This window comes from Nelumbo lutea, chromosome 8 (assembly GCF_056320005.1).
Source record: "Nelumbo lutea isolate HS-2025 chromosome 8, American lotus-T2T, whole genome shotgun sequence".
Classification (NCBI taxonomy): Eukaryota; Viridiplantae; Streptophyta; class Magnoliopsida; order Proteales; family Nelumbonaceae; genus Nelumbo; species Nelumbo lutea.
Window position 1 is genome coordinate 6,635,656 of NC_142691.1, and position 9,320 is coordinate 6,644,975.

A 9,320-nucleotide genomic window follows, 5' to 3' on the forward strand; every position below is an offset into this window, starting at 1 on the left:
TTGTCTTGGCTTCACGTCAGACGATTGCCACTCAACTAATTTTGTTTTTGAAAACGTGCAAATGTGCAACTCAGCTCGTCCAAAATAAACGGAACGGGAAAGGCAGTGCCCTACGGGCCTGACAACGTGACTACGTGAGAGCGTGTCTGCGCCATGATTAATTGATTGGGCTGATCCAACCGTCCAATTTTACGGTCAGACTGGTCCACTGGGCCTACTGATTACTGAAATTCAAGCCCAGCCCGTGCCGGACCCTAATTGATTGGGTTGATGGGCTCTTTTCCAGTTTCCACCATTCAGAAATTGCGTGCACCACGAGTTCACTTCCGCACCTTCCACGAAGGACGAGTGCCTAACAGCGGACATGTAATGAAGTGAGTAGGGGGTAACGTTAACGTATGTATGTGCACAAGTGAGATCACATCTGCGCTCCCACAAACGCAAACATCTCTCGAAGTCATCGGTGGGAGATGTTTCCAATACAGTTGAGATAGCTGTGCGGTGTTTGTGGGGCGTAGATGCAAATTTTTCACAAGTATATTACCCTATACGTTTGTTTAAACAGAAATGTTCTCAATTCACGGCGGAGATGTGCTGTAGGACGTTGTGGGGGCTGATTCGTTCTCAACTGGGGAGGATACAAAAATAGAAAGCCCTAACGCGTCTCGCACTTGGGCCCCGGGAATATTTACAAATTATCCATTATCCACCGGAGGGATACAAGGATTTTTCGGCTAATCGTCAGCCAGATTGCCAGAGAAGAAAAACCCTAGCAGTTGAAGCCTTAAAGGGCGGGAATCAAAACATAGATCAGTAGCCATGGGAAATACAGAGAAGCTCATGAATCAGATCATGGAACTTAAGTTCACATCCAAGAGTCTGCAACGTCAGGCCCGCAAGTGCGAGAAGGACGAGAAAGCCGAGAAACTCAAAGTCAAGAAGGCAATCGAGAAGGGAAACTTGGATGGGGCTCGAATCTACGCCGAAAACGCCATCCGCAAGCGTAATGAACAGATGAATTACCTTAGGTTGGCGTCTCGTCTTGATGCCGTCGTTGCTCGGCTTGACACGCAGGCAAAGATGACTACGATTAGCAAATCGATGGGTTCGATTGTGAAAGCTCTCGATTCGTCTCTTGCTTCCGGGAATTTGCAGAAGATGTCAGAGACGATGGATCAGTTCGAGAAGCAGTTTGTCAACATGGAGGTTCAGGCCGAATTCATGGAGAGTTCCATGGCTGGAAGCACGTCTCTATCAACTCCCGAAGGGGAGGTCAACAGCTTGATGCAGCAAGTGGCGGATGATTATGGTTTGGAGGTCTCGGTGGGGCTGCCCCAACCGGCAGGTCAAGCGATTCCGACCAGAACGGCGGAGAAGGCAGACGAGGACGATTTGTCGAGGCGCCTCGCCGAGCTCAAGGCCAGAGGGTAAGAGAATTGTGCGGTCTCATGTGGGTAATTCCTGTTATGTTAAGATTTATGTAATGTAATTATCAGATAGAGCTCTGCCTTCTATTTGAAGAACATACATGTAAATTAACTGGATTACGCTTTTGGTTTCCATGTAGTCTTCGGTTCGGTATCTAGTGTACAGAGATGACTATGCTCTTTATGTGGTTTGGATTTCTTTATGTAGATTTCGTTTTCTTTATGACTGGAAATTACCTTTCCTTTTAAGATTTGATGACTGATGCTATTGTTTGGATATGATTGATTTTGGGAGTGTGCGTGAGATTTAGTCCATGAGGAATCTCCCATCTTTACTGGGGGTATTATTATTATTGTCACTATAACAAGTCGTATTTCCTCTTATTTGTGCATTCCGATCTTATGCTCGTTCCTGGGTGAAATGGTTGTATTGCAAAAATTTCCAAGAGTCAAATGTCTGTTAATTGGGATCAGAAGCATGGTCATGTATCACTGATGCATGCTAATGATATATATATTTTTTTGTCTTTCTTGGTAAGGTGCATATACCAGTGATTTTGATGTTATTTGACGAATGTATATTAGCCAGCTGATTCTCCATAGGTTCTGGTAAGGTCTGTTAAAAGATGGTATTGCCTGGAGTTCTAAGTTGCAGCAGCATTAGGAGAGCTACATTTCTTAAGTTAGCAAGTGCCATGTACCTTGCTTTCTGGCAAGGTGATACATATGTTAGAAAAGAAGGGTAGAAGTCCAATTTCCAATACCCCTGATGGAAATTCCTCTCAGATTTCATCATCTCCCAGCTCACCACCACATCTTCCACCACCCCTTCTGTCTCTGTCACTCTCAAGGATTTGAGCCTCGTTTCAGAAACTCTACTATTTCCAATTTGTGAATGAAATTTTTATGCAATCTACAGTTCAACTTAAGTGTTGCTCAAGACCCTATAAGCCTCTTGAGGCACCTGAATGCTGAAAGAAGTGATTCTGCCATGTTTCAATGACTTTACCACTGGTAGACCAGGGAAATTGAATAATATAGGAAGTCAAAATGATAGAGAGGGAATGCGAGCTTTTTGGCTGCTAGTAACCTAGAGGTTTTCATGGGCGGAGGTTGATCATCATCATTCTTTTGATTGTGGTTTTGTTAGAATATGACCCCCTCAAGGTTTTGACTTCAGCTGAGGGTGCCTGGTGGATAATTAATTACTTATTTTAGCAATAATGATTCATAGTATGCTGATGGAAAGACATTTAGATATGCAGGGTTCTGTTTGAGCTTAGGTGTTTACCATTGACGCTCCTAAATGTATTTTGTTCCAAAAGGTCCATAAACATTATATAACAAAATGCAATAAAGTTCTTATGTGGCTTCTAGAGGTATCTAATCTTTTGGTTATGTTCATTTCAATAGATTCATAGTGTGAAGTTTAGCTCTGAGAAAAACATTCATTGAAGAGTTTTGGATCTGTTAAAGTGTCAAGCTGTTTTTTAACTGAAAATATACTTCACATTGGAACAAGTGCTTCAAACCATGCCCTTTTTTGTGCTCTTTAGAATGCAAAATTGAATGTTTTGAGAAGACAATACAACCCCTTCCCCCCTGTCCTTCCCGTAATGGTATATGGTTTAAAGGCTTTCCGAAACTAGGTTCTTGTTACCAGTGAGGTCTTAGTGGAGATAATTCTGTCATCTCTATGAATTAGTTAAGTTAATATGGTTTACTTGAGGGATATGATCAGTTGAGGTATAGGCAGCTTTTAGACGACGGTTGGGTATGGCCATGAAAACCGAATTGACAGATATGGTGCGATAATTTGCTGCATTATGAAATCAGATAGATACTTAAAGCCAGGGAATGATTTGTTGGTTTGTGAAATTACATTGACACTAAGGTTTGGCAAGTAACTAAAGTGACTTGGTTAGCTGACTTCAGGAGCAAGAGAGTAGTGCAATTGCAATGATCAAAACTTTGGGGTGATAATTTTCAGTTTTTTAAGGAAGACGAACACCACACAACTTACAAGGAGTAAGAACTGAAGCATCATGGCAGATATTGGAAACAAAAAAGATCTCTCCCCAGCTCCCCTCTTCCGATGTTCTTGAAGAAAACTCTTTTCACAATAATACAATCTCTATGTAATACATTGAGAAAAAATGGTATTGAGATATGTCACCATTATCATCTTCATCGTCATCAAATGTCTTTGAATGATGCTGAATGCATGTTGCTGACCAATTCAACGATTTCGGCTATTTACCTGCTCCGAACGGGCTGATGTAATAGTCCTGGAGCTGGAAATATGTGGTATGTACACTAGGCTGTTTTTTAAATCAATGTGCTAAATGTAATTAATTCTTATAATCTAATAGTCTTCGAGTAACCAACTTGGTTTCCATATTCTTTAATGTCTACTAACCATTGAAGAAGTTTTCTATAAATTGTTAGAGGTTAGAACACATTTTGTGTTTGTACCTCCTACATCTCTCTCTCTCTCTCTCCCTCCCCCCCCCCCCACCCCACACACACACACACACAAAGCTCCCCACGTACCTCCTCTCATTTCTCACACATGTGGATGTGGTTAGTTATTTTTAAATTAAATGATAAAAATTATAAGAAGTGAATAAAAAACCCTCTCCAGTCTTGATTGTCTCTAATAAAACCCATCCATTTATTCAAATAAAACCCTCTCCAGTCATGGTTGTTTCTAATAAAACCCATCCATTACTCAAATAAAACCCTCTGTGGTCTTAATAGTTTCTAATAAAATCTATTATTACTCTCGGTAATAGAATCATTCTCTCTTTCTCCCCAACAATTAATGTTTGTAACATTTTCTATCCATTAAATCCCAAATCTATTTACATATATAATAGAAAGAGAAAAGGAGGTGAGGGAACTCTCACTCACCAAAGAGCTCACACATGCCTCCTCATCCTCTCCTTTCACCACAGTGCATATTTTTTTATTATATTAAATCATTAAAAAATTCATGGGTCTTTATTGTCTCTCAGAAAGGTCATATTTACTCTCTAATAAATCTCTCTTTCTCTCTCTCTCTCTCACACACATATTAATAGTCAATGTTTGTAACTCCCTATTAAATCCTTATTTTCCTCTTATATATCTTTTAGTCCATTTTTTGGCTCTTTCTAATAAAGTAGGGTGTAAATTAGATGGGTTGGGTTGGGTTAACGGTCAATCTAAATATGAACCTTAGCTTGGACCCAAATTAATGTCTAGAAACCCAAAATTGCCCATTAGTACATGGGATGAACCAATCTAAATAAATCATTGCTCCTTTCCTTGGGTTATCAAGTTTTTCCCTTTGTTTTTATTAATTTAATTTTATGTAGATTTGTTTAATGAATTGTTTTGGTTTAATAATAAATTCAATAATAAAATGTAGTAAAAAAAAACTTAATGTGAGTTTTTTTTGATTATCAACTGAACCACCATCAGTTGATTTGTGTGCTTCTGATGATATATAAGCTATATAAAAAGAAAAGTTTGAAGCTCAATAACTAAAAAAGAAAAGAATTTTTTTTCTATTATTCTACACATAAAAAAGTAGAAATACGGCATCCCATGCATTACACGGGTCACCACTAATATCTATGTTGAAACAAAATTGCCCAGTTCTTTTTTTCCCGGTATTTGGATAAATTATAGATTAGTAGTTTAGTATCCTGTAATGTGGGAGTTGGGGTCTCCTGCCAACATAACAAGTTCCAATACACTATCAACAGGATATTTTTACACCCAAAAGAACTGGAAATGACCCCAAATTATTCTGCTTTTCATCGACCCCCAACCCAGGTGCAGGTGGGATTCGATCCCAAATCTATGCTACAACCAGCAGTTGGCACCTTGCCCATAAGAGATATTGAATTGAACAGTCGTGGGAATAGGAGTCTGGAATCGGAATGGGCTATTCTGATTCCAACTGTTCGGTTGGATGAAATCGGAATCCCATTCCCATTGCATTCCCCCATTTGAGAGAATTGCCCCTCCTTTGGGAATGAAATCTCATTCTTGTTAATTCTAACTTCTATTCCTATTTTTGTCTGAACCAAACAGATTATTGGAATAGACTATTCTGATTCTAATACGGAGGATTTTGATTCTGATTCTGATTCCAATTGCAAACCAAAAAGACCTTTATTAGATTGAATTGGACATGCTCCATTTGTAATGAATTTATATTGGATTAGGTTGGACTAGTATGGTCTATTGACATAAGTTATGCATGTTTTTAAAACCGAACCGGTCAGGGGTCCGGTTACCAGTTTGAATGGTCCGACCATTCGACCTGAATGACTGACCCATTCTGATAAAAAAATAAGAAAATGAAAAATGGTCAAAATCGTTCGAATGGTTAATTGGCCGGTTTGGTGGTTTGTTGAGCAAAATCAACAGTTTTGAGGAAAAACGGACCGGTTCCTATTTTTCTGGTCCAGTCCGGTTTTGAAAACATGGACATAAGATAAGAGGACTGAGGGCAATGAATTCCGGATTGATTGTCGTACTTGGCAACTGCTAGAGCAGTAGATTTAACAACAGAACAAAAGAAAAACAAATAGAAGACAGTGAACCACTGAACTTCTAGAATCCAGAGTAATGGGAGCGGTGAAATTTTCAAATGTGAAGAGAAAGATCAAGCACAAGCACTCTAAAACATCATCATCTATCCGATAGATCTGTAACAGATCCGGGATCTACATGAGCTGTAAGTAGCAAATCCATTAATCCACCATACGCATTCCTAGAATTCTTTTCAAGTGAAACTATAATCCACAAGCTCTTTCAGAGGTCGATTACAAACAAACCTTTTATGTTTTATCAATGCCGGCAGCAACAAATAGAAAAAGACTATAATAAAAAATCAAAAATAAATGTTGGAATGTTCAGAATGATCAAAGCCACATAAAATTAATCCAAAACTCTACCCTTGTAACGGATCCGGCTTAAATTCTAGAACAGTCACATAATCTACACATGAAACTCTCGAGGAATGAATAATGGAATAGAGCTCACCGTCAAGGCCTCTTTCATGGTGATTGGAGGCTAGAGGCGTCAATTGGAGTGGATTTGGTTCAACCCGATTTAATCCAATGTGAGTTCACTTACAAATGGATTAGATCCAATCTGGTCCAAATCCAATTCAATCCATTAAAATGTAAATGGATTGGAAATCCAATCCAAACCAAATAAAATATTGAAAATTATATAAAAATACAACATATAAAAAATTATAAAAATATATTAAAATGAAGAAAATCTGAAAATTACAAAAAGAATACCCTTTTGGCATTGAAAAATCATTTTTTTTACAAGTGCTTTCACAAAAGTACTTTGAAAGTATTTTTTTGTTAAAAAGTGCTTTTATAAAAGTACTTTTATGAAAGTACTTCATAAAAGTGTTTTTGTAAAAGTACTTTTGTAGTACTTTTATAAAAGTATTTTTGTATAAGTGCTTTTGATTTACAAAAGCACTTTCTTAGAAGTGCTTTTATAAAAAGTATTTTTGTAGAAGTGCTTTTACAAAAGTACTTTTGTAAAAGTAATTCCACAGAAGTGCTTTTATAAAATTACTTCTATAAAAGTGCTTTTATAAAAGTACTTCCATAAATTTCTTTTGTAAAAGTGCTTTCGTTGAAGGACTTTTATAAAAATACTTTTATTAAAGTTCTTTCTTAAAAGTGTTCTTAATATGGGCCAATTTATTTTGGATTATTCAGTCCACCTCAAAAATCCGAGCCCCACCATACAGGTGGGATGAATCCTAATCGTGAACTGATGCCAAATCCACGGCTAAGATGCGGTTTATATGGCGGCTACTAGTAGACTCGGAGGGGGCTGTAATTTCAGATTTTTGAGGTGGACTTCAGTCTACTTATCCGTAATTATAATGGACTGTCCAAATCCGATTTGATAAGGTTAAACCAGTCGATTGACACTACTAGACATGCCTTTGACTAAATCCAACCAGCAATTAATTTGGTTGTTTTTCATAAGACTCCGTTTGTATAACGATAAATAAGAGGGGGAAAGTTGGTTGATGGGTTTTAATTGACCAATTTTACTATATTTTTTTTACATTAAGTATTGGACCCCATGGTAAGAGAGTTTCATTTATTTGGCTAAAACTTATCGATAGGTATTACTTGGGAAACGTTTTTATATTAGTTATTTGTGAATCAAAAGAAAATGGTGAATTTATCCCAATAGGTATTACTTGGGAAACGTTTAATTGGATAAATACACGTACTTGGATAAAAGGTTATTATATTAGTTATTATATATAAAAGGTTATTATATTAGTTATTTGTGAATCAAAAGAAAATGGTGAATTTATCCCAATAGGTATTACTTGGGAAACGTTTAATTGGATAAATACACGTACTTGGATAAATGAAAAATTTATAAATATACGAAATCTAAGCAAGGAAAATTTTCTAAAGAGACTAATAAACTTAACTCAATCCACTTGCTGGTTTAGCAGAGGATGTAAGAAAAAAAAATTGAAGATCAACAAGAAACAATTTCACCAATGCCGGGATGTTCTCATATATCTTGGTCTTGGTTCCATCGAACAGTACATGGAAAATTACATGGCCTTTATTTTAGACTATATCAAGGCTGAAATATTTGGAAAGAGTCTGAGACCGGTGGGAAACAGCTAATTGAAGTTCCAAATGATTATGAGTTATGACCATGGTAATATGGTATGACATTTGAAATGTTCCGGCCCGAAGCTGGTGGAAAGGTGAGCAGGGTGGAGATTGACAAAATCAAGAGGAACAGTTGCATCAGATAGTTGATGAACGGATGAAAGAGATCAAGTTGGTTGCAGAGAAGGCATTTTGGCATCGTATGTGAAGCCTCTGGTGAGATTTTTTTCCAACAGTCAATCGAGGTCCCAGCTCTGCCAAAACATGCAGACTTTAAATTGGAAAGATCTGGGGCACGTTTGTAAATATGTAGCCTTTAATTGGATGCCAAAACATGTAGCTTATTTGTCTTTTTATTTTCTTTATTCTAACAATTGATTACTAGTGCTTGTTTAATAAGTTGCATCATCTTTTATGTGCTTCAAGATTTCAGCCAACGTTCAAAGCATCGATACGGTACCATACGATACACATGTTTACAGGTATTTTTGGGAATTCATTTTTTATTAAATAATATATATATATATATATAATAAAAGACATAATTTAAAATGCTTATACACATCTGCCAATACATAAAGGTGTATTGATACTTTGAATTATGATTTTAGCAAAGAGATCTATACCGATCGAGAATCAACTGTTCAGCAGTTCAAGTGATGATTAAAATTGTTCCATGTGTTTAAGCACTATAGTTTGATGGTTTGAGGAGAGGTGTGACGAAATTAAATCGTCTTTAAGGCTCAGTTTGGAAAGAGTATAAATGCAAATATATACAGTGCAAATATATATAAAATAATACAAAATATGAGATTTTGCACTACATATTTGCATCTGTACTCCTTTCAAACTGAGCCTTAGCATATTGCCAGTTGAAGATGCCAAGGGGGTCTCTTTCTACTTTGATGATATGATCTCTCAATGTATTTAAATTTGAGCATCATTAATATTCATATTCATGAGATTTGACAAAAGTTTTAGTATCGTCCGTCAACTTGATGCAACCCTCCTTTATCTAGGCTTGCACCGGCAATGTAAGACAAACTCACACCGGCAGGAGTTGATAATAGGATCAGATTGTTCTGTTGGTTGTGTTTTGCATGTGCATATGATTAGGGTGAACAATTAATTGCAAAACGGCCTGATGATGGATCTTTCTTATTTGATGATAATGGATGATGGGGAACAGAGATAGGTTCACTTGGGCAACCAAGGA

At 37.1% G+C, this 9,320-nt stretch overlaps 1 pseudogene across 1 annotated transcript; it reads left to right on the forward strand.

The window, feature by feature from the left end:
* Positions 1 to 403: 403 nt before the first annotated feature.
* Positions 404 to 1,676, forward strand: LOC148842416 (ESCRT-related protein CHMP1B pseudogene; annotated as a pseudogene). Its single transcript, XR_016103254.1, has one exon. The product of XR_016103254.1 is annotated as an ESCRT-related protein CHMP1B pseudogene (transcript).
* The last annotated feature ends 7,644 nt before the right edge of the window (positions 1,677 to 9,320 follow it).